Genomic DNA, 25,111 nt, shown 5'->3' on the forward strand with positions numbered 1-25,111 from the left:
CCAAAATAATTAAAGAAGACTACAGGAAAGACCAAAACCATTAGTTGTATTTTACTTGTTTTTTTTAATCTTCCTCCACTTCAACATTTGAAGAATAAGCTATTTCTAGTAGTGCTACACCATCCAGTACAAGCTTTAGGATTCTGTTCATTTTAGACTACAGAAAGAACAAGGTCTACTATGCTGAAAGGAGAGCAAGTTCTGTTTAATTTTAATTTTTAATTTTCTTTAGTAGTGCTACACCATACAGTACAAGCTTTAGGATTCTGTTCATTTTAGACTACAGAAAGAACAAGGTCTACTATGCTGAAAGGAGAGCAAGTTCTGTTTAATTTTATACCCTTAACATATTTTGGAGCTACTTGATACCTTAAAACACAACCAAACGTTCAAAAAAAATTATCTGAACGTGTGAGATAACAAAGCCCTAAAAATTCCACTAATAATCAGAGTATTAACAGCTACATTCACCTGCACAATTTTGACTGATTTGAGTTTGAAATGTGATGCTGAATTCTTCACAGAATCACAGATGGCCCTGAAGCTTTGTAGAGACTAAATAAGAAATAGTCAATCACTTCTTCTATTTTGACTGAAGTGTTTTGGGTTACTTCAACACTAATCTGCATCTCACTGATAAAACTTCCTGTATAATTCAAAAAGGATTTTCTACAGGGTTTCATTATTTTCATACAGTCTGGGTATATTGTTAATGTTCTACTTAGAAGAAAAATCAACAGTAGACAAAGAGCAAAACAACACTCCAGGCTTTGCAAGGTGAATTGCTTTTGCAATTCTGATTAAAATAATGGAATTATTTCTGATTTTACAGCTGCATACTTGAACACAGTATTCAATTTTGCCATGGTACCAAATAAGAGCATCATCTACAGCTGTTTCTATAAGAATTTCCATTACAAGTTTCTTAAAAGGTCAGGAAAGCTACATTGTGGCATTTATAAAGTTTGTGCAGCAATATCCTATACACTTCATAAAATGCAGTGTATGTTTTTCACGTTCAATATATTGTATTCATAGACCCAAGTAAAACAAGCATCTAAGAACTAACAAAAATTAAAAATCCATTTACTATGACTGTGACCAATCAAGCAAAAAATGACTTAGGCCAAGATGGGATGTACTTCCAAGAAGTTAAAATTAGAACTGCCTACCAATTGATGACTTTCTGTTTAAATTACCTCTCAAAAGGGCTCACCTCCAACATGCATTCAAACTCCTAAGACATAAGAAACAAAGAACAGGAAAATGGTATTAGGGCCAAAATACCTAATGCTGCCACATGCTTAAGAATTTAGTTTGCTTTAATAGTCTAAGGCCTAACAAACAAAAAAAGCTGTTAATTTGAATTATACACTGAATTATTTAGTGATTTACGTTGAAGGATGAAGCCTGTTTTCTTCAGCTGAACTCAAAAGCAACTTCTAAGTTCTCCTGAAGAAGCAGAATTCATTTCAGCATGTGTAACTGTTGTGAGGCACAACTGGTCCTTGTAGACAGCCCTGTAGTAAAAAATATTCCAGGTAAGGAATCAGATGTTGTACTAAGAAGTGGTTCAACTGTGTTGGTGCTACACTGATTCTGCCCCCAAACTCTGCCTCTAACACTGCTAGCCCAGACTGTTCCAGGGCTAAGGATGGGTTTTTCTGGATAGCTGAATGTTCAGTACGCTTCGAGAACACATACGCTTTTAAAACTAGATATGCAAATGCAATTGTTGGATTTTTTTTTTTAACAACACCCAACATTAAATACACTGTTCAACCATGAGTTGTATCTTATGTTTCCCAAACATGATCCTACTCACCAAAAAGGAATATGTTTAACAGGTCATACCTAAAAATCCTGTAAAAATCTAATGACTAGCATAAGCAACTTCCACCTTAAGCCGCTTCCATCTTTACTGCCTCCCAAGCATACAATAAACTGTTCTACAATGAAAGAATCATCAAAGAGTAAGCTGACAAATTAGAGCATAATCTCACTGAATCACCTTCATAAAACCCAGAGTTCCAAACTTAGTGCAAATATTAAAAGGTCACATTTTAGATAAGTTCTGTCACAGTAGGTGCCTTAAGTGTTAAAAAATATTGCGTAAATTTTATACTTGTAGATAAAAAGAATTCCCAACTTGCAACCAATGTACTCAAAATTATCTTGCATAATTAAGGGCAGTTCAACATCCACAGCTGAAGATGTGAACTACAGCTCTGGAACCCTGATGAGAGCTGCAGCCAAGGAAGTGACAGCCCAGCTGAGAGCTGAGCACAGGCAGCAGAGGCAGCATCTGCCCTCCCTGTTGCTGCTGTGCCCAGACTAATTCATACAGACCCCAGCAGAGAGGTTCAGCTGTTCGCCTGCATTCTTTGCTCGGTCACATCCCTCTTGTTCTCTGGGAAAGGACTGTCACCACTTTGATAGATTCTCCTGCATGGAATGTCCCAGTTCCCTGCTTGGGAGCTCTCTCAGAGCTCTGACCCAACTGAAAAAGCAACTGCTGGGCTGAAGTGACTAGTGTGTCATGTACTTTAAGAACAATCGGAACAAAATAAAGTGTATTTTCTAGTCAATCTGGTATACATACATTTTTTTATACAAATAGTAGAATTTAAATAGACACAAATATTCCAGACATAGCTGGTTTTAGTGACATGCTTTATTGACTAGTATCAAGAGGCACATAAAATATCAGCTGTTGTTCAGACTGGTACACCATTCCTAGAAAATATACAGGACAACATAGACAATAACAGACTGCTTGAAAGAGAATAATTTAAATAAAACATAGACTATCAGCACTGTGTTACTGACAAACCATACTTACTAAAAAACAGTTAAAAATACAAAAAAGAATAAATCAAAATCCAGCCTGTCCTAGTTTACTGCCTTCACTCAATCAGTTTGTGTTGCTCTCATTGTGCAAACAGTCCTTGCCAAAATAATTTTCGTTTTTGTATCCACCACTCTGTTTGTTGTCTGAAAAACGTTAAAGGCACAGAGCTTCAAAGACTATCGGACATTTTTAATGAAGTGTCCTTAAAACATGTTCACGGAGAAAAAATGTGAAATAAACATGTCAAAATTATTCCTGGATGCTGTCCAGCAACCAGCTGTGGTGTGCAGTCTATGCTAACCCTGGGAACATTCTTCTCTCTCTATGGGCCTCCAGCTTTGTCTTCTGTTCCTACGGATATTTGTATTCCAAATGCATTCAGTTAAATCTCAAACTAAGCAAGACCAAACTGAATTAGTACATCAAGAGGAAAACAATTAAGCATGACCAAGCTTTTAAAGCAACTAGGTTTTTTTGGTTACACACACAGTACCTTTTCATTAATTTACCATAAAAGCCATGCTGGGGTCACCTACACTGCCTGAGCCATGTCAAACCTTCACATTCTAACACTGAAGTTCTGCTCACTTAGGGCAATTAAATAACCAAACATCTATTTTTTGAATAGCAGCACTAATTCCTACTTTATGTCCAAATCCAAACATTGCTAGTCATGCTCAGTGTCTATGGATTACAGCAGAGTTCTAATTATTTAAGACACTACTCAAGCATGCACATGGAGAGTGAAGAAAGGCAAAGACCACAAAAGAAAGTCTAAGGAACAAGTGGGCCTAATGCTTAGCAGAGAAGGTGAACGAAGCCATGGAAGAGGCTGAGGCACTGATATAACATTAACAAGAGTAGATGAAGATTCAGTCGTACAAAACCACAGGATCAGAAGAATGCATTCAGTAGTGCTGAGAGAGCTGATCAGTGTCACCACAACGATGCACTCTACCATCTTTTACAAGTCATGGCATCAAGGGAAATTTGGAAAAGGCACATAGCCATCTTCAAGAAATGCAAGAGCAGATCTGGGGAACTACAGGCCAGTCAGTCCAATATCAGTTTACAGAAAGGAGTAACCCCATGCAACAGTACAATGTAGGCCTGACTTGCCCATTCTCATCAGCATTAATTATGCAATTCTCCTTTAAATCTTCACTGACAGCATACTACTATCAGCCTTTTCAAGGTGCACTTATTATACTTTCTAAATTTGGGCACATTAGTTCCCCTTCACCTCCAGCCTTCTAAAATTTCTCCACTGTTCCATGATTTGTTAAAACTCAAAATGAATAATTCATACCGCTTCTAAGCTTTTTTTCTTTTTTAGTATCTGTAGGTGTCAGTGCAGCAGATTTAAAAACATTTAACATTAATAGTTGCTGATACAGTGATAATACATTCTTCCCATCACTAATGATGGAGGTGGTGAGATGTAAAAGCATCATCCAGTCTCTTTCTGAATACAGAACAAAATATTTATGACTTTCCCTGCAAAGCAGAAATTTATCATCCTTGCCCAGAATTGGACTTCTATCATTACTAAGCTTTTGTACCCTTCAAGAACATCCTCTATATTTAAAGAACTCCATTGTACTCTACTGCCCACAGATTTATATTAATAACTTTACCTCCTTAATCTCCTGTCTCCAAGCCATACAGTGCTTGCCATCATCAGCTCCCCATTCTTTAAAACTGTATTGCTTCACTCCCTTCCTTACCTTGTTTCAACCAAACAAATCATGTTTCTTAAGAGAAGAATTGTTCTGGGAGTAACTAAATGAACAAGTAGGTGTCAAGCAAGTCACATTTTTATGCTCAAGTACTCCTTGTTTTTTAAGTCTGCTCTTCTTTTAAAGTCAGAGGTATGTGCATGCAGAACTTGTTCTTGGCTCCAAACCTGCAAAATTAGACTACAGATCCTAACACACCTGCTCTATTTATTCTACACGCCACAGAAAGAAAAACCTGTACAGGACACAACAGAGTTGCTTTCATTTGTTTGAAAGCTGTCAGATAGATATAAAGAATTATTTTCAAAGCTTCAAATATTGATTAGCGGCCAAGTGATTTATCAGCACAATCTCCCAATACCTGAAACAGGCCGAATTCTCATAATTTTTCTCTACTGAATACAGAATGACTTTTGAGAAATTGCTCATCTTTCTAGAATCTGAATTACATTGATAAAAAGTCACCAATGTATTTTTTTAAGATAAAAACCACTGGCACAGTACTACTCTACTTGTCTTCTGAATGGTGAGAACTGTTCAAGCAGGCAACAGAATATTTAACATACAAGACCACAGAAAAGTATGTAAGGTTTTGCTGTGACATTTTATTTTTTAGAGGTTCTCTAGTGAACACTCATTAAGCACGTTTTAACACACAAATTATTTCAGTCTGCTATAGTTTTCTTTAGACAGCTGTGATTTGGTTTTTTAATCTATCATTTTGCTTTATCTCAAAAACTTGCACTAAATATCAAAATATACAAACCTGGACAAATAACATGGTATCTTTTAAAATTTAGATAAGGGTTTTAATATGGAAAGAACATTACAAAACATATTTCTGTAAAAACAAAAATCAATGTTTCCCTTGCAGCAAAGCAGAAACTCCGGCATATTATTTCTACCACATTCACTTCTGTTCTTCAAAGTCATTCACCTTTCACTAGTAGTGAAATAATGTAAGATCTGTGTTACAGACTTTGTAGTTTTGAGATATGCACTGGGTGCATGGCAACAATCTGCATTATCCCCTGTATCAAACATTGATTCATCCAGCTCAACTACTTTTTAGGGCACTGGAAGGGAGGAGGGGAGATTAAAAATAATGGTGACAACTGCCAAAGACATTTTGCACTTTTTTTCTAAGCTATTTCTGATCTGTGTGAATTCACTTGCTGCATGCAGGCCTCATGGCCCATACCATGTAAATGTCAATGATCATGTCACAAGTTAGAACTGAATTAACCTTAAAAATGAAACAAAATTGAAGTGACAAAGAGTCCCCTTCAAACCCACAGTCCTGTGATTAATCTAAAAAAATAAGTATTTTCATTGATGACAGTTATCATCAAAGATAAATAAGTAAATATTTTTTCAGTATTTCTGGCTATATACATACTTAATTTGCAAGTGTTTTTAAAACTGTTGACTGCAATAACTGTATCACCTACAGTACTTAAGTATCATGAAAATTCACAGACTGGAAGCCAAATTCATTTTATATAGATGGAAGAACGGAGCTTAAGTTTCTGAAATGTGAAGTTTAGCATGGGAATTTTAGGAGAAGCCTTCAGTAAGTAACAAATTTAGACAATACATATAAATTTACCAGACGACAAAACATAAAATTACTTTAAGCATGAGAGATGACAAGAATGGAACTCTTTCTATACAGGAGAAACACATGTATAATAAGGATACAGTGTATTCTGTTTCCAAATATCTTTAAAATTGCTAAATATCTTGCAAGGCTCTCTGTTTTTATGACTGTTCATCTAACAGTAGGAAATTAAAAAGACTTAAAAAACCAGAATCACAGAACATCCTGAGTTGGAAGGGACCCACAAGGATCATAGACTCCAACTCCTGGCCCTGCACAGCACCACCCCCAAGAGTCACACCATGTACATGAGAGCATTGTTCAAACATTTCTTGAATTCCATTGGCCTTGGTATTGTGACCACTGCCATGGGGAGCCTGTCCCAGCGCCCAACCATCGTCTGGGTGAAGAGCCTTTTCTGGATAGCCAACCTAAACCTCCCCTGACACAACTTCAGGCCATTCCCTCATGTCCTGTCACTGGTCACCAGAGAAGAGATCAGTGCCTGTCCCTCCTGTTGCCCTCACAAGACTGCAGTGAGGTCTCCCCTGAGTCTCCTCTCCCCCAGGCTGAACAGACCAAGTGATCTCAGCTGCTCCTCACAGCAGGCCCCTCCAGGCCCTTCACCATCTTTGTGCCTCTCCTTTTTATGCTTTCTGACAGTTTTGTATCATTTTTATATTGTGGCAGCCAGAACTGCCCCCAGCACTGGAGCTGAGGCTGCCCCAGTGCAGAGCAGAGCAGGACGATCCCTCCCTTGCCCAGCTGGCCATGCTGTGCCTGATGACCCCCAGGACAGGGTTGTCCCTCCTGGCTGCCAGGGCACTGCTGGCTCAGGTTCAACTTGCCATGGACCAGGACCCCAGGTCCCTTTCCATGGCACAGCTCTCCAGCCTCTCTTTCCCCCGTCCCTACATTCAGGGTTGCCCCATCCCAGGAACAGAATCCAGCACTTTGCCTGTTGCACTTGATTGTGGCTGCTGATTGCCCAGACCTCTCTGCAGGGCCTCTCTGGGGGTCATCAGGCACAGCATGGCCAGCTGGGCAAGGGAGGGGATTGTCCTGCTCCACTCTGCAGAGGCACTGCCTGTCTGTAAGGCCTGTGTGAGTTTTGGGCACCACAGTGTAAGAAAGACATAAAGCTGTTATAAAGTATAAAAAGGAGAATCACCAAAATAGTGAAGGGCCTTGAGGGGGAAGCTGTGTCAAGAGTGACTGAGGTCACTTGGTTTGGAGGAGACTGAAGGAATATTTAATTGCAGTCTACAGCTTCCTCACGAGGATAAGACAAAGGGCAGATACTGACCTCTTCTTTCCTGTGACCAGTGACATGACCTTAGGGAATGGCCTGAAGTTGTGTCAGGGAAGGTTTAGGCTGAGTGTTAGGAAAAGGTTCTTTACCCAGAGGGTGGTTGGGCACTTGAACAGGCTCTCCAGGGCAGTGGTCACAACACTGAGCCTGACAGAGTTGAAGAAGTGTTTGGCCAATGCTCTCAAGCACAGGGATGTGACTCATGGGGCTGCCCTGTGACAGCCCAGGAGATGGGCTTTGATGATCCCTTGTGGGTCCCTTGCAACTCAGGATATTCTATGATTCCTTCTGCAAACCAATGGCAAACAACATCAACATTTTTGCAGCACTTAAGAATCTGTCACATAGAGTTCAAGTCAAGAAAGCCATGGAGATAAAAATTGCCCTTAAAAATCCAGTCAAGAGGCACTCTGTGACTAAACAACTTGTGAACACTGAAAGTGAGAAACCACTGCATTTGAAAACAAAGCACCTTCAGTTCTACCAAATGTGCTATTACACCGGATGTGTGTTAAATTTGTTTACATGTTACTTTTTATAGCCAGTTTCAACCTGAGGCACTTAATCTATGCTTAGATAAGTAAAATTAATTACTATCAAATCCTAGACACATTTATGCATTTTGTCACAACAATAATTTACACGTCCTCCCTAAAAGAGAACAACCCTGAAGATAAAAATACAGTTGACTACATTGTCTGAAATGTTAAAAGCTCCCCTAATTCAAATAATTTCTTATTTCTATAGCAGCCTATTAAAAACAGTTTTCTTCTCTGCACTAAATACACTTAAGGTGAAGTCTAATTCTTCCCTGCATCACAGCTATATGCCTCACCTTGACTCAGTACATTACAGACATCAAAGTCCACAAGAGTTTTATGTTAAATCACTAGATCAACATGCACACACACACACAGAGGATAAACAAAACCAGCTTACATCCTGAAACATGACTTCTATACAAAAAGCAAGATGCAATTCACATAGACTCTGAAACCACGTATTTTTCATGGAAGAAAATTCATTACCACTCAGGATACTTTCCACCTCCAAGGTGAAATTCATAATAGAGAGTCTGGTTCGTTGCAATCTATGTATTTTACAAAATAAATTCAAAACAGGTTACTTTTAATTACAAAATAGCGAGTAATTCTTCTCTGCCTTCATCTAAGCAGAAGCAAAATTAAACAAGTAAAGTGAATGGCAAGATAAACTATACATCCTATTAGACGGGAAACAGGCTTCATGAGAGTTTGCCTCTCAACTAACTCTAAATTCATCAGTGTTTTCATAATATATAGTTAAAAGCGAGCTGTTTTAGGAAAAAAAAAGTTTTAACCCAAGTATTGCCCTGCTGCACACAAGCCTATCATGCTTGCAGTATGTTTAACACATACCCAAGTGGATATGCAAAGGAAAACCCAGTTCATACAAAGCTTCCTAACAAATCTCAAGTATCTGAGGGTGACAAGCAGGCCACAATAAAATGACTGTGTAACTGGAAATTACAAGCAGCATCCTTTTCTGACCAGTTATACTCACATAGGGCTTCATGGATTTTTTTTTTCACATAGCTGCTGTATAAATACTTTATGCCAGGACTGGACTTATCTGTGTTGAATAATACCCCGTAAGAACATTGGGTTCAACAACAAAAATAGACAGATCTGACAGCCATGTTCCAGTTACATGATGGAGTATGCAATTAAGAACTGGGCAACATACTGACTGCATTCCAATTATAACTAAGGCATCAAATTCAAGACTTCCTGAAAAGATAAAAGACATTTTCATTAAAATATACTCTTCCTATTGTTCACTAGCATAGCAGCACAGTCAACAACACACATGCCAACTGTTTTAATTTCTATTTATATAGTAAAGCACAGCCATTGGAGTGCATGAGAATTAAAATAAGAAAAGAGCTCAAACTGATACAATTTATCACCTACAAACCATTTTCTTCCAGATATAATAATACAATCCCATTGAGCTCACAGTTACACATTCACAAGACTTCAGTCACTTACTGGGAAGACTTCTGAGCATCTGTGTTACAAGTACAATAATACAGCTAAACAAAACAGAATTACTTGTAGCCTGAGAATTTCACAAAGCAGCCAATTAAATGCAGAAGTTAGTAAAACTAGGATTATGACAGAAAAAGTTACCTGTAACAGAATAATAAGATAATGAGATTGCTCTTAATTGAAGTATCAAAATTCAGGCTACTTCTTGAACCTGTAGAGAACAGAACTGCCAACTACTTTCTCCGACATTGTCAGTAACAAAAAAAAAAAAAAAAAAAAACCAAACCAACCCAACATTCACCAGTGTCAGTGTATCAGCACATTACAACTCCTCACACCCTAAAAACTCTGCCATCACAACCTTTCATCTTTCCTGGCACTGTGACAAAACAGCATAAAGGTCATGGAAAACAAGGTTCACTCACATTCTTACAGGTGTCTCTTAAAGCTGAAGAGCAGCACAGAAAATCTTTTGGTGCCTTTACAGAACAGAACACTTCAGTTCCCACACCTCTGAAGTCAACATTTTTCAGTAGTATACAGTCACTTCTATTTAAAAACAAAATAATACATTGGGTTTACTGTTTATATACTAAAATTGAAAATCAGAAGAAACACAGGATGACTGAATTATGTAAGAAAGAACTGAGTAAGATTCTGGGGTTTATTTTCTTCTTCTTTTTTTTTTTTTTTTTTTTAAATATGCAGCTACTGCAAAGAATTCAAAAGAAAAAAGATTCCTGAAGGCTCAGCTAAGTAGTTCTACATTCAAACAAGCTTAAAAAGATTTGCCAATTATATGGTCAAAAGTAAGAAGCTACAGTCAAAATCTGTCTTTTTTATATCATAACCTATTTTCCAAATGTATTAAGAAAAAATAATCTTCAATGTGAACTCACAGTCATTCAACCAAGATTCAGCAAATTCTAAACCCACACACTTGATTTGTCATGTGTTTTGGCTGCTAAGTCTGACTAAAAAGAGTGATGTGCTACCTTATTATTATTTTTTAAAAGATTTCTCTTGGGATTGCACAGCAAAGGAATGACTACGTAGCCTATCTTACACAGGAAGAAGAGATTTTTATCCTTAAAAACAGGAGGTTCGCCCACATGATCACCTGGGACAAACTTGGCCAGTGCAAGCAGGCTAGAAGGTTATAGGAGCCTGGGAATGTTTAACATCAAGAAAGTAATTACAGCCCAGCAAGATCAGAAGGAATTACACAGGAAATGTGAACAGTAACCCTTTCCTGCCAAAAAAAAAAATATCATGGAAAAGTGAGCTCTCAGCTGCCAGACTATAAGGCTGTACAAACCAACTGCAAAAAGCAGGAATGGAAAAAACACTATATATTACTAGGCTATAAATTCCCAACGATATGATAAAGCTACACCTCCATGAGAAGAACAAAACCCCTGGTCCTTCTTCCTGCCATGTATATGCAGTATAATTAAAGCCCAGAAGAAACATGAAAAAGTTGCAAATATCACACAAGAATAGTCAGTTGTCTCTTCTGGAATTTTCTTTTCAATTTATGCTGACCAGTGTTCACTCTAAAAGGCTGTCAAATATCTTGTTTTTATTTAGTCAAGAAAATCTCTGTCCAAGATATGTAGGGCATTATTCAAGCAAGAATACTAGCTCTCTCAGTCACCTATTCCTAATTTGAGAGATTAATTTTTAATCTCTCAAATTCTGAAATAAACCCCGTAACTCAAAGCAGCAGAGTGAGCTGTAAAGTAGTTGAATAGAAAATGAACTGGTGAAACAATTTCTATTCTCTAAGGATATGGGGGTATTTGACTGACCTGACGGTAGTTCAGCCTAGTTAGAAAGTCTTTAAGCGTGATACTGGAAAGTGAACTGCGATCACACACCTGTCCTTCACACAGAAACAGGATCCATTTTAGTGAGATGAAATTTTTCCCTAAACTACTCATTAAGGAAAATAGCATTCCTTCAAATCTACCAAGACCTAATGTTGTACATAACCCCAGTCAGATAAGAGATGAGCAATAAAGTAACCAAGCACTAGTGTTTTTATTAATTTATTTAAATTACCATAAATATATCTTTATTAAACAAAAATAAACTCTCCTATAATGAGTACTAGTGTATATCTGCTCTACTGAAAAATGAAATTAAAAGATACTTTTACAATTAAAAAAGAATCAGTGAATTAACTTAAGCAACACACTTCTTTAGCTGTTCTTAAAATTACAAATCATAACAGCATCATGACACATTGCACTGCCAAAATCACTTCAGCTTTTCTTCCAACTTGTGACTCAAGTGATTCTCTCTACCTTTCTTTACTACCAAAGCCTTTCTTTTCTCATCTCTTCTGTTGGATTCTGCTTTGTTTCCTTTTCCTTGGCTTCACATCTAAGGTGGGTGGGATTTTGCCATCACTAAAGCCACACACATAACCAATTCCTGCACGGCCATAGTCTACTCAGCTATCTGCTCAGTGGAATGTCTAAATAAATAAAATTAAGGGGCAAAAAAAGAGAGGAAATACAAAAGCAGCACATGAGAATTTCAAATATGGACATGCATATAGGGCAGAGACAACACAGTAAAGAAGCAGCAAGGACAAGAAGTAATTGCTGACATTACAGCCTGCACAAGTAACCGGAACTCCCATTCTTCAAGAGATGAAACTGAAACATGAAACAATTATATTTTCTATCCTTTTACTTAGATGGAGGCTGAAAAGAGACAAGCACCTTGACCTCACTCTGGAGACAAAGGGAAAGTTCCATTTTCTCCTGCACTAAACTTAATCCCACTTCTAAGGGTTGGTGATTTGCAAAGACAAACTGAACTAGGTTTCCCAGTCAATACACGTTCTTCAAAGATTAAAGTCACTTCTCCTAAATTTGTCTGTCTCCACAGCAGATTAAAGATTTAGCAGTACAATATTCATACAAGATGTTAACTAAAAAAAGTGAAGTAGTGGATGAGCCACTAGTTTTTCAATAGCTATAAATGCAACACAAATCTATCCACAGAATATAACAGTTTGTTCATCAGTCAGAAAAAAACATTTCAATATTGTTGCAAGATAGTCTATTTGCAAAGAACCTGTATGTATAAAGCAAAAATACTCCCAGTGATACTGTATGATTCTTTCAGTTCAATGTGTTTAAAACCACAGCCTATTTTCAGCCAGGAGAGCTGACTGAAGTCTGTCAGAAGCCAGGAGCTGCCTACAAGGGCTATTACTGTGCAAATGCGTTGGTGGCAACAGCCATGGGAAGGGCTCCCAAGCGTAGGCAGCACGTCAGAAACTGAGCATTCCTCCCAACACATGAATTTGCAACTCGCTCATCACCCTGAAGCAGCGCTGCTGTGGCTCACGACACTGGGCACTGCATAGGACTCCTTTGCAAATGGACATTTTCCACCTGGCCACATCTCTCTTTGTGAAACCTCTGCAGAATTTGTATCTGAAAATTTGTAGGAGCTGAATCCTTGTAAACCCCTTCCAACCCAGGATATTCCACGATTCTAGTGTACCACTACAAGTAATGCTCTTTAATTGGGAAGTTACTGCCATTCACCTTATTTCTAGAAAGAAATGTAATCAAATTTAAAATCCTTAAAGTAAAAAATGTCATATTTTAGGCCTGTGAAACCACTTTGTAATGAAAAAGTGAATTCCAAAGATACTAGTTTTGAAAATTACTATGCTTCTAAATACAGTAATTTGTAATATGATTAGATTTCAAACAAAATTTAAAACTTCCTCTTTTGGGGACATCTACAATCAGCCAACCTGACACGAGTTAATATTCTCACCCAGTGCCTTGCTTACTGCAAGTATACACATTAAATATTTTACCCTTCCCAATGCAGAGCAGCTTTCTCAAGATAATTACCAAAAACTGAATTACCAGGTAACTACACCATAGACATACAAGTCTTGGAGAGAGAAGCCAGTAAAGAAAACATGAAACTAGTTTCTGTAAATATCCTCCATTAGGCAAGCATGGCTGTTCTCTCTCAACCATTACTAACATCTATGAATTCTTTAGGTTTATCTATTAATTTTGCAATTATTAATAAATATTTTGGAAATGGTCTTTCTAGTGTTTCATGTTTGAAATAATATGAAGATAATTCAAACAAATCATTTTCATTATTGAACACTTTAAAACATAATTCCACTTTGACAAAAAAGGGTTCATATGCCCAAGTTATTTGCATCTCTCATCACTGAAATCCCTCAGGGTTAAATAAGGCTCAGGATATTTATCCTGTCTATTCCCATGATAGGACACTTGCAATAGTCTACAGTACAGTCCACTTTACGAATTATTTTTTAACTTTTTGTTTTCTAGGGGAAAGATGCTTTACAAATTCTTAGATATTACCGTCAATACATTATTTCTTTTCCTTGACTTGCATTTTTGATGATTGTCAAATTAAAACCCATTGTTCCACAACTATGGGAATAACAGTAGTTATGGGTTTTAACTAACCATATAACTAAGATTTCAGAGTTCTAGTTGTTGTTGTTTTTTTTTTTTTTTTTTGCTTTTCCAAAATTAACAGCTTCCTGGAACAGGAAGAGACTTACCCAGAAAAAACAGTTGTATATTCAGGAGTTTCCATCAATTTTGATAGTATTATTATTAATCTAAGGAATTTTTATGCTTCTCAAAAGCTGATCTTCTAAATCTTTCAAAGATATCTACATTTCTAATAAGTGTAGAATAATTTTAAAATTGAAAAACAAAAGCAAGTTTGGTCCACTTTAATATTGAACATGAACAAAGCTTTCTTTCAAAACTGAACAGAAATTTCACTTTCCAATAAACAGCAATATTTTATGCCAAATATTTGAAGATTTTTAGATGCAAAAAACATCTTCAAAAAGGTTTCAGAACTTTTGTAGTGAATTAGATCAATTATACCTTAATAACACCCTAGACCAGCTCTCCTCAAAATCCCCAGCTATCTTCAAACCATGCTAGTACATAAATGTAGGTTTGGCACTTGCATGAAATCATTAAAAGAGAAATAAAACAGGTACAACCTTGATCTAGCCTAAACACTCAGCAGTTTCAGGCTTCTTTTGAAGCAAAATCTTATCATTTAAAAGAAACCTTACAAATACTTAATTACTTAAATGAGCTAGAACAGTCTTTAAATACAGAATCCACAACATAACCATTTTTCTAACTTTTTTTATGTGGTCACAAAGTCCTTCTGACACAGAGAAGTTTGACAACCAGATGAAAAATTGTTGTAAGAAATAAAGCTCAGGGCAAACATAAATGATGCTAATCAAACATACCAAAACTGTTAGCTTCACCAGCTCACCTTGGGTAGTACATGATCTAAACCGGTCAGAGGTGAAAAATCCTGCACTGGACTAGACTAACTCAGTGTCTGAATAACCCTCCCAGCAGCTGTTGATCAAACCTGGCTTCCTTATCATTTAGGAAATCCAAAAGGCTTCATTCAATCCTCTTGGAGCAGTTCTGACCACAAATATCTCCAGGCCTGTCACTTTCAAGTCACTGAAATTAGCTGTCTAACCAAGAAACTCAACACGTTACGGCCAACAGGCAAGTTAGTCCTGTGTTCTTTTAGCAGTGCACTGATATTTTTCTTCAGCAAAAGACATGGGAAGATTTGTTCTCAAACCTGAACAGCCATACACTCCACTAAGGACTTTGTAGAGGAGAACAGAGCATGTACATTATATACCTTACACATACAACACTTCTGTCATGTGACCCCACTATATTAATTGCTTTTTAAAAGGAAGTCAGATTTCATACTCTTACTAAATGCACTATAACATACATGCTTTTTCTTTCAAATCCCATCTCCCCAGCAAATTGTAAGAGCTAGACAAGAGTTCAGCTTCACCGCCAGAATAGAAGACCCAAAGCAGGACTCAATGTGGTTTACTAAAACACTAATACAACATCAGTGAGTACCACCTCGAGGATAGATTTTTTTACTGCCCTCCCTCCAGATCACTGTGTAAATAAAACCTTTTCATCACAGAAAAAAAAAAAAATTCCTCCAGAAATTATCAAGTACATCATTCTACACATACAACAACAGAGAATTGGCACAATTTTCAAATACAGCAACCTGCAATCAAAATTATGTATATGTAAATATTATGTAAATTACATTGTATTTATGTTCCTATAAACTATACTGTAGCAATATACACTCTTGTAGATGATGAATGAAAAACAAAGATGTGAGAAAGAAAGACAAACAAGCAATCAGGCTGCCAACTAACAAACTACGCCAGGATTTTTTCAGAAATGGCCCTTAATAAGGTAAGATTTAAAGAAATAAGAAGTCACCACTGATTTTCAGAGCATTGTGTTAATCTACAAAAGTGAAAAGAAATAATCCAAAGCAAGAAACTTCTCCAGGATCCCACATACATCTGGGAGCCAACTGATTATGTAAAGAATGGCAACATGTAGTGGTGGCTTTTAAATGCATATTTTTCAAATAATGACAATCCCAAATAGCAAAGTTTACTTTTCCAATGTTCCAACCCTAAATAATGCTTAAAAGTTGACTGTTACCTAAGATTTATCATCCCTGGCAGAGTACCTCTCAGTTACTGAAGTTTTTCTGCCTTGACAAGGGAATTCCATTTCTAGGATTCACGCAGAGAAAATGTTTCAGTGTAAATCGTGGCTATTCTAAGCCAGGAAAATGTCCCATGGATTGCTAAGTTACCATCATTCAGGCAAGTTCCCTGTAATTAAGGTATCAATTATAATTTCACAGGCATGCTTTATTTTATAAATAAACTCTGTTTCCACAATTTGAGCTATGGGAAAGAATGTCTGCGTCAATGCATCAAGCCTTGCAGCACGGCAAGTTTTGAACTCAATGCCAGCTCTACATGTTATAATACGGATTCTAGCATGGAAAAAATAGGATGAAGACTTCCCTCTCACCCTCAAATTCCCACAAGCCTTCTGAATTTTTTTATTCCTGTCATGGCACCTCCATGACATCTGCTCTTTGCTGCTCTAGAGCCAAATACAACAAATTTAACTCATGCTGTTACTAAACATACCAAAAGTAAAAACTACAGCCTGCAGTAAAAGGAGAGAAAAAGGCATTTATGTGGGAATGAGAAAAAGCCAATTCTGCAGTCTTTTCCTGTAGAACACAGCTTCTGATGCTTTTATCACACAGTTTTATATTTGAGTTTGATAGAGACTGAAAGCAAACAGTTTCTAGGACTTGAACCATGCCAAGAGAAAAGACTGGCAAAGCGACAAGCATGCTCATTTAATTAAGATACCCCCACTGCTATTTTTATGACTTTTTACATACTTGCTGGGAGTTGGCAGGCTGACACAGAAGGCCAGCCTCAACTCACTTCATCCTCCCAAAATATTCCATCACTCTAGGTACAGAACAAACTTGTGTACTGACTCAAATTTAAATTACTGCAGGAACAACAACTTAATGCATGAGTCCAGGCAATTGAAAAATCAAAGCTGAAGAGAACAGTGTTTCAGGAGCAGTAAGTCACAAGTTTCATGAGGACCCTGATGTTAATCCCCAAAACCTCTTCTACAATATCCACATCTACAAGAGAAAAAAAGTAAATCAGTGCATCCTACCAAGGGAACTAGACATATTACCTAGTCAGTATCTCACCTAGATATCATCCAATACAGAGAAAGAGAACAAATTACTGAGATGCTGCAACTCCTTCTCCCATAAACAAACTAGGGATAGGCTTAATTCCTTTATTCACACCATCAACACATGGTTTTTAGGTGAGCTTTGTTAAAAATCATGAAGGAAAAAATAATTTTGCAAGTGACAAAAAGATCAGGGATTATATTCTTTCAGGAGAAAAGGTAACCTGAGCCCGTATAAATATTCTTGCACTCTAATTCAGCCAATTTCTATTAGAATTTTTCTAAATTAAAATTATACCTAGACTGCAGAGCTCAGTCTTACCAGTTTATTAAGAAACAGATCCTCTCAAGTTTCCTTTCTCACTTTGTCACCCTAATTTCACAGAACATCCCCTTACTCTTATAGCATGAATCAACAAAAACAAAAGCTTTTGAGTTACGTCTCTCAAACAATTTGTCTTTCTGTGTACTTGTGTTATACTCTCCATATTCACTGCCTTTCAAAGGCTAAACAATCTCTTCTTATTTTTTCGAAATTCTCTTTATAAAAGCAAATTTCCATTCCCAGATTCCTTTTTTAGACTGTTCCCTGATTCCCTTTTTCTCTACATCCTTCTTAGAGGCATCCAGCACCACATTCACTGTGATGGCATGCAGTACAACAATAAGATAGTGATTTTTACCATAGCATTTTATACCCCATCACACTTTGTTTAATCTGATTGCAAGTATGAACACAGGTATCAGAAGTAAAGAGAAGAAAACACAGAGTCCCCTACTTTGAGTATGTGGCATTACTAACATGCCAAGACATCATCAGTGTGCAGGCAGGGTTTGCTTTTTTGTCATTTGGCATAGTTTATTCTTTTTATCATACCCATTACAGTCTGTAAATCTTTCTCATTTGCCTATCAGGATACCTTGCCAGAAAGAAAATCACTGGTTTACAGGAGAACACAAACACACACTAAGCAAAGGTAACTGCCCAGGACTTTTTGCTTTTATGTCTTCTGTGAGGACCCAAGCATACTTTGGCACAAAAACAAGTCAGTAAAAAATACAGCAGACCTGCCTGTTGAAAAATAAAGACTGTAATAAAAATGATAACTCATACTATAAGGAGGATATAAATATTCTGTATCCTTCTTATTCTACCAGAACTATGGAAAATATATAACATCCCTGAATTAACTTACTAAATATCATAAAATATAATAGATACTATATTGGCCCTTACAAGGTACAATCCAGCCAAAACTACAGGAAGTTTCCAAAAACACAGTGCATTACTTTTACAATTTGAAGATTTGAAATCACAACAGCCTATCACTATTTTTCTCTGGAAGCTAAAAAAAAGATAGCCTAAAGATAATCTAGAAGACTTTTTTTCCTCAATGATGAGCAATATGGTAAAGTTTGCTTAATATTATTGTTTAGGGAAAAACATAATAGAGCAATTGACCTGACTCTCTGTTCTTAAACACTCTGCTAAAAGAACAAACTATTTGTGAAAATAACAAAAACCAGCTGAAGGCATTTGGGTGGTCTCCATTTGAGTCCTGTAATATAGAACAGTTCCTTTTTTCTAAATCCAATACTGATTTGTTTTCCTGCTTCAGTAAAGCCTCAAAATCTGTAGATGACAAAAGCAACACAACCCACTGAACATCCATATTATTTTACTGGCAAGCTGCTAACTTCTAAGTGCTTGATTCATCACACACAGAGTACTACACTTACATACACAACAGAACTAGGCAGGTTTCTATAGACTGATCCTTTTTAATTCCCTAACAGTATTTTGAGGGGTCGTATAGTTTTATCTTTAGGACACTGCGCATAATTAGCAGAGACCAACATTGAGTAATTCAGCTTTACTGCCCTGCTTCATAGAAACATGGATCTACCTTATTTCTTCACAACAGTTCTGTTTTGATTGAGCTGAGGAAGAGCAAAAACTGTCAGAACTTCATGTCTTGGTGTATGTAGCACTCTTTGGCAGGACAGCCTGATATAGATCTGAGATCACACACCCTCACAATCAGCAGACTGCAGTCTCCCTTAGGGAGGCCAATCAGTTATGGCCAAAAAAATCCACCAGAATTAAGTTCTATGTCATTCAGCACTGAAGTGCACTCATAACTATAAAAATCAGTAACATTTTTGTAAAATCCCTATTTTCTACAGTTCATCCCAAATAACCACAAACATACATAAAAGAAAACTGAAATGGCAAAGAGCACAGGTATAACAGCAATGACATCAGTCTAAGCTGTAATTTGTCACCTTTTTCATAGTGTTGGCCCAAGAGATCCTTTGGAGAGGCACAGTCCCTTGCAATTGTCCGTAACAGCGAATAATGCATCACAAATTAAGACAATGCACCTTTGAGGTTTTTTTTTTTATTTGATTTCAGCTTTTGGGTCATGTAAAACCATTAAATAATTCCTACAGACATTTCAGCATTCTGGTAACAAAGGGCTTCGTGAAAAAGTCTGAGTATGGGAACATAGCTCTGACTGCCACCCACACTTGAATAACAAAAGTTTTCCCTGGAACTGTAACTTACAACTAAGCTAATATCCCATACCAATTTCAGTGATAGATCCTAGTAAGTCTCCCAGAAGTTGTTTCTTTCCCCACAATTCCTTTACCTATCAAACAAATTTTCCAAGCTGCTTTTCCATCTCTTTAGCACCTGCTCCTCTCGGCAAATATTCAAGTGAGCCACATGAGTACTCCTGTCTCCCCAGTGACTTGCTATGACAGAGGCTCTTCAGCAGGGCTGAAGATAGCACAGCTCTGAAGCTCAACACATGACATCTTCTTGACATTAACCATGACACTTTTTCTAAACAACAATCCCAGGTTTAGACTTTCTGAAAAACAATAAACTGCTAAGCCAAAGAATGAAACATGATGCATACACAGAAATTAACATCTTATAGCAGCCTCTAAAAGTAAAAGCCACACTTCAAAAAAAAATGCTCATGATTCAATACTCCATAATTTTACTCTTTATATGATTCTATATAAAAAAAGTCATTATTCTGCAAAAAATAAAAACTCTAACCACAAATGAAGTGACCACAATGTGCTACAACTCTGAAAGATGGACTGAGCTATTGATTACATTCTATCCTTTCCATCTGTGCAACAATTCAAGCTGTACTAACAGCTAAGCACTAAACTTCTTCTGGCATGAGGACACCAGCCAGTCTCCCTTCAAGCAAGGCTTTCAGTACTGTATAGCCTTTAAAAAGATGCAAGAAAAGAACCAAAGAGAAAAAGAACAGTTCACAGTTTAGGTGAGGAAAACATTATTTCCAAAAATAGTAAAAGACTGAAGTGACAAAGCAAAGACAGTCTCTCCTTAATTCATGCCCTTTCATACCCTTGTTCAATACACAGTACAGTTCTACCACAGTGAGGTTTATGGTGCTTTAATTACATTCTTGATATTAAGTGGAAGAGTTAACAGATTACAACATATTGCTACACAAACCATGCTAACTTTCCTACAACATTCAATTACACTGTAAATACCCATGAAATCAGTCCTTTAAAAAAGGTAGTGCTTTAATGCTACTGACAGTAGGTTTAATCAGCTAATTAGGGACAAACCAATACCAGCAAATATAGTACTATAATACAGTAAGTCAAAGACACACTTAATTAGCAAACATTGCACTTCATGATAATTGAATAGGATGGTTTTGACCCAGTTGTTCTGTGGTTTCCTGAGGTGACAAGACCAATAGTCATAGAGCAACTACAATACAAAGACAACAGCATTCTCAAAATGCCATTTTAAGCTGGCAGTAAGCATCTCTTTATTACATCAGCACAAGAAAGAATGAAATTAAAAAAAACAACCCACAACTTTTTATTTTTGAAATAAAAAATAAAAATAAACTTTAAAATTTTAAAACAAAAAATCTAAAAATTAAAGATCTGTGTCATATAATTTAATGGTGGTTACATTGTGAAGAAGTCTGTAATTCATTTAACTTTGAAAACAATATGCAAATATACTCCATGAGAAAGGGCTCAATCATTACTCAAGCAGCACTGTTTCACATATTTGCCAATGTTAGTCTTTAAAAAAAAAAAAAAAATATATATATATTGTCGCATTTAAAATTTGTTTTTAAAAATCTTTTTAACTAAAACATGTTCTGGATCTCTGTAAGTGAATTAAAATGCCAACATGAAGTATTAAGTTTTAGTAAATAAAGCCCAAGTCTTGTCTTGACTGCAAATAAGGATGAGCATCAAAACATACTTTCCTGCTTCTTAAGCACTAATATCTTTTATGGATATTATGAAAACAATTAGTTTCACTGGAGTACAAGCCCAATGGAGTACACCCTCAGTGACCATAAAGAATTTTAAATGTGCAAATCAACAGCAATTCAAACACAGAGGCAAAAACTGTCTTTGTGTTCAGATGGACACAAAATCAAAAATCTAAAACAGTCTGCAAAGACGTTAGGTGTAATCTTTCAACATACCCACCTTATTCTGCTGCTGCTATGACCAATGAAACATTTCATCCATCTTAATTCCTATTTCAAGGAAAAAAAAACAAACAAACAAAAACAACATAAAGTTCCAATAGCTCAGGAAATACATTTAGCAAATGACAGAAAATTGTATTTAATAGAAGAGATAAACATTTTTGGAAGCAGTAAATAAACAAGAATTCTAACATATTCACCCACAATACAACAGCATCTCCTGAGGCATACCATACATTAACAGGACTTTAGACTAGAGATTACAATAAATATCTGAATAAATATTGTTAAAATAACTGATGAAAGTTCATACATTTCTGATTTTTCCATGAACTTTTAAAACTCCGAAGTTTCTTTAATTGCAACTGCAGTAATATTTCCAGTCAGCTTCCAATCCAAGTTCTACATTCAACATTAGGCTATTTCACTTTGACCTGACACCATCTACCTGCTTAGGTGCAAAGAAATACATAAAACTATCACCAGTTTTATACAGACATTTAAAACATTAAACCACTTCTATAAATGTTTTACCTGTGCATATAAAAATGCTTGAAACAGTCCAAGTCACTGATGAAGAACACTCCTCCCACCTAGCACAACATAATCCTTGAACCTGTACATCAAAAACATATGTGTGACAATCACTACAAATGTCTAAGGCTTCACATGAGACAGTCAGAAATATCACATATATGCTCTCCCTGTTCTGACAGTCTCACTCACAAATGAGATGCAGTATTTTCTTCACTAAATGCTTTGAAAACCACTTCAACTACAACTTCAGCTACCCCACAATCTAATTCTTTAACAGCCTGCTTAAAAGCTAAAAACATTTGCATAGCGCTGGTTTTCTTCTGATCCTCCAGTTATCATCACCCAAGAATATCTTTAGAATTAAATACTAAGAACATTCGATCATTACAAAAAATATTTTAAATATATGACTTGTCATTTCTTCCTTTTTCTTTCTGTCTTTTGACAAACACTATGTTGGAAAAAATCCAATTCTAGCTACTTAAGCAGAAAAAATATGCACTCATCTTTGATGTACTTTGCTTTACATAAAAATAACTTTGAAAAAGATTAACTTATACTATTACTAAAAAAAGTAGCTACAATCAAGTTACTGAAAAAACAAACAAAACAACAGCTCAGTATTTTGATTGCTGAATAGTTCTGTGCAGAAAAAAACTGCACATAAACTACTGTGATCCAAGGGAACTGTGCATTTACCTCATGTTATCCTCCTCTTTCCTTTTTATTAAGGAGTAACATGAAAGACCACTTTTAATGGCATTTTACAGGTTCAAATAAATTAGTACACGAAAATTCATGACTATAATTAGCTTAACTATGGAGCATTTAAGGGCTAGGCTGTTGACTGAGACTAATACACATTAAAAAGCTTCAACAACAGTTATGTTGGAGAAGAAAGGAATTAAGCACAAGACAAACCACATTGATTTTAGTTTAGGTATAGAACTAGGTAAATCTTTTAATAGAGCGTGACTTTTGGGCAAAATAAATTGAAACAAGCAAAGCTTTCATATTGTTTCAAATCTGCCACGCTGTAGACATTTGCACCATCTTTTGAAAACTCTTTTATGCGGCTTTAAAGGACTTCCCGTCTTGTATTACCTATGCCAGACACATCTGATCACTTGGAACCTGGGATATGCTCCCCATGTCCTTATTAAAAGTTGCAATGGCTTCATAAGCCGACAGGCCTCAGTAAGTTACACAGAAACACTACACCCATTCACTGCATCCATTTCTGCACCACAGGACAGAACGCCTTTGGCTGTCAGCTCCTTCCAAATCGTAAGGAGCCCGAGAGGACTGCGCATCGTATTTGTACTTTTATGGAAGCAGCAGCAAGGTTACGAAACATCGCGGAGGCCTCGGGGTCAGGAGCTCGGCGCACAGCTCTGACCGGCGCTGCCGCGGGACCTGGAGCGCCGCTGCCACCCTCACAGGGCTCACAATCCACGGCCACCACAGAAAGCAGCGTGGGCTCTACAAGCAACCACCGTGGCTTGTAGGAACCGGCCATAGGCGGCCCTTTCTGCACGTCTTTATTATAACATCAGACCCGGCAGCGGCAGGCGCGCCCTCTCGCAGGCTCCGCACTGGCGTGGCCGATGCCCCGGGCCGGGCTGGCACCCCCGGGCCGGGCTGGCACCCCCCGGGCCGGGCTGGCACCCCCGGGCCGGGCTGGCACCCCCGGGCCGGGCTGGCACCCCCCGGGCCGGGCTGGCACCCCCGAGTCGGGCTGGCACCCCCGGGCCGGGCTGGCACCCCCGGGCCGGGCTGGCACCTCCCGGGCCGGGCTGCGGCACCCCCGGGCCAGGCTGGCACCTCCCGGGCCGGGTGGAGGCACCCCCGGGCCGGGCTGGCACCCCCGGGCCGGGCAGCGGCACCCCCGGGCCGGGCTGGCACCCCCGGGCCGGGCTGGCACCCCCCGGGCCGGCGCTCGGTTGGCCGCGCTGGCTCCGAGCTCACACGGAGCCCCCGGCCGAGCGCCGCAGGCCCCGCACCGCCGCTCCCGGGCCCCGCACACAGCCCGGCGGCCCGGGGGACGCCGCCGAGCCCTCCGCGCCGCCCGGCGCCTCGGCCGAGCCGCGGGGCCGGCGGTGCCGTACCGGCGGAGCCAAAGGCCCCGCGGGCGCGGGGCTCCGGCGGCAGCGCCCAGCGTGAAACCCCCTCGGGCTCACCGAGTGAGGGCCGGAGGAGGCGCCCGCCCCGCCGGGAGCCACCACCCCTCCGCCTCTCGCTCCCGGCCCCGCGCCGCCAGCCGGCTCCGCAGGCGGGGAGAGAGCGGGACGGCCGCGCCCCGGCGCCGCCCGCCCCCAGCCCGGGCCGCGGCCCCACCGCCGCGGGGGGAAGGAACTTACGAACACCCGCCGTGCCCGGTCCCGCCTCCGCGGCGCGGGGCGGCCGCGTCACCCGCGGGAAGGCGCAGGGGCGGGGCTGCGAGGGAGCGGGGCGGCGGCGCCGGGGCTCCGTCTGTGCCCGGGCTCGGGCGGCGCTGCCGGGGTACGCGGGGCTCCGGGCTCGGGCAGCGCTGTGCTGAGTGACGCCTTCCCTCCCCGTCCCAACCTGCGCTCCCAGCCGATCCCCGAAACTGCTGGGTGTCAGGCAGTGGAATAGGGCCTTCGAGGGGCAAGTCAGAAAAAGGAATCTCTACAAAGTACTGTGCTGGAAAATAATCGTAAGGGACTTGAAAGCAGTGGGTCAGAGAGGGTGCAGATGGCTGAATATGAGCCAACCTGAAGGCCAGTAGCCTCCGGGCCTATATCAGCAATAGTGTGGCCAGCGGATGAGGACAGTGAGTGTGCTTCTGTACTTGGCAGTGGTGAGGCCGTTCTCAAGTACTGGCTTTGGGTTTGGAGCCCTCA

The 25,111-nt window shown here is 38.9% G+C and overlaps 1 protein-coding gene across 9 annotated transcripts in view; it reads right to left on the reverse strand.

The window, feature by feature from the left end:
• Nucleotides 1-24,664, reverse strand: part of ZNF438 (zinc finger protein 438) — a 51,487-nt gene extending 26,823 nt beyond the window's left edge. For 5 of the 9 annotated variants that reach the window (XR_013341218.1, XM_021542992.2, XM_021542989.2 and 2 more), the window contains exons 1-3: nt 24,608-24,664; nt 22,245-22,326; nt 21,709-21,758 (exon numbers count right to left, since the gene is read on the reverse strand). The gene's annotated coding sequence lies outside the window, so the exon portion shown is untranslated. The other 4 variants (XR_013341217.1, XR_013341216.1, XR_013341219.1 and 1 more) reach the window with 4 other exon arrangements.
• Between the last annotated feature and the right edge of the window lie 447 nt (nt 24,665-25,111).

This window comes from Lonchura striata, chromosome 1 (genome assembly GCF_046129695.1).
Source record: "Lonchura striata isolate bLonStr1 chromosome 1, bLonStr1.mat, whole genome shotgun sequence".
Taxonomy (NCBI): Eukaryota; Metazoa; Chordata; class Aves; order Passeriformes; family Estrildidae; genus Lonchura; species Lonchura striata.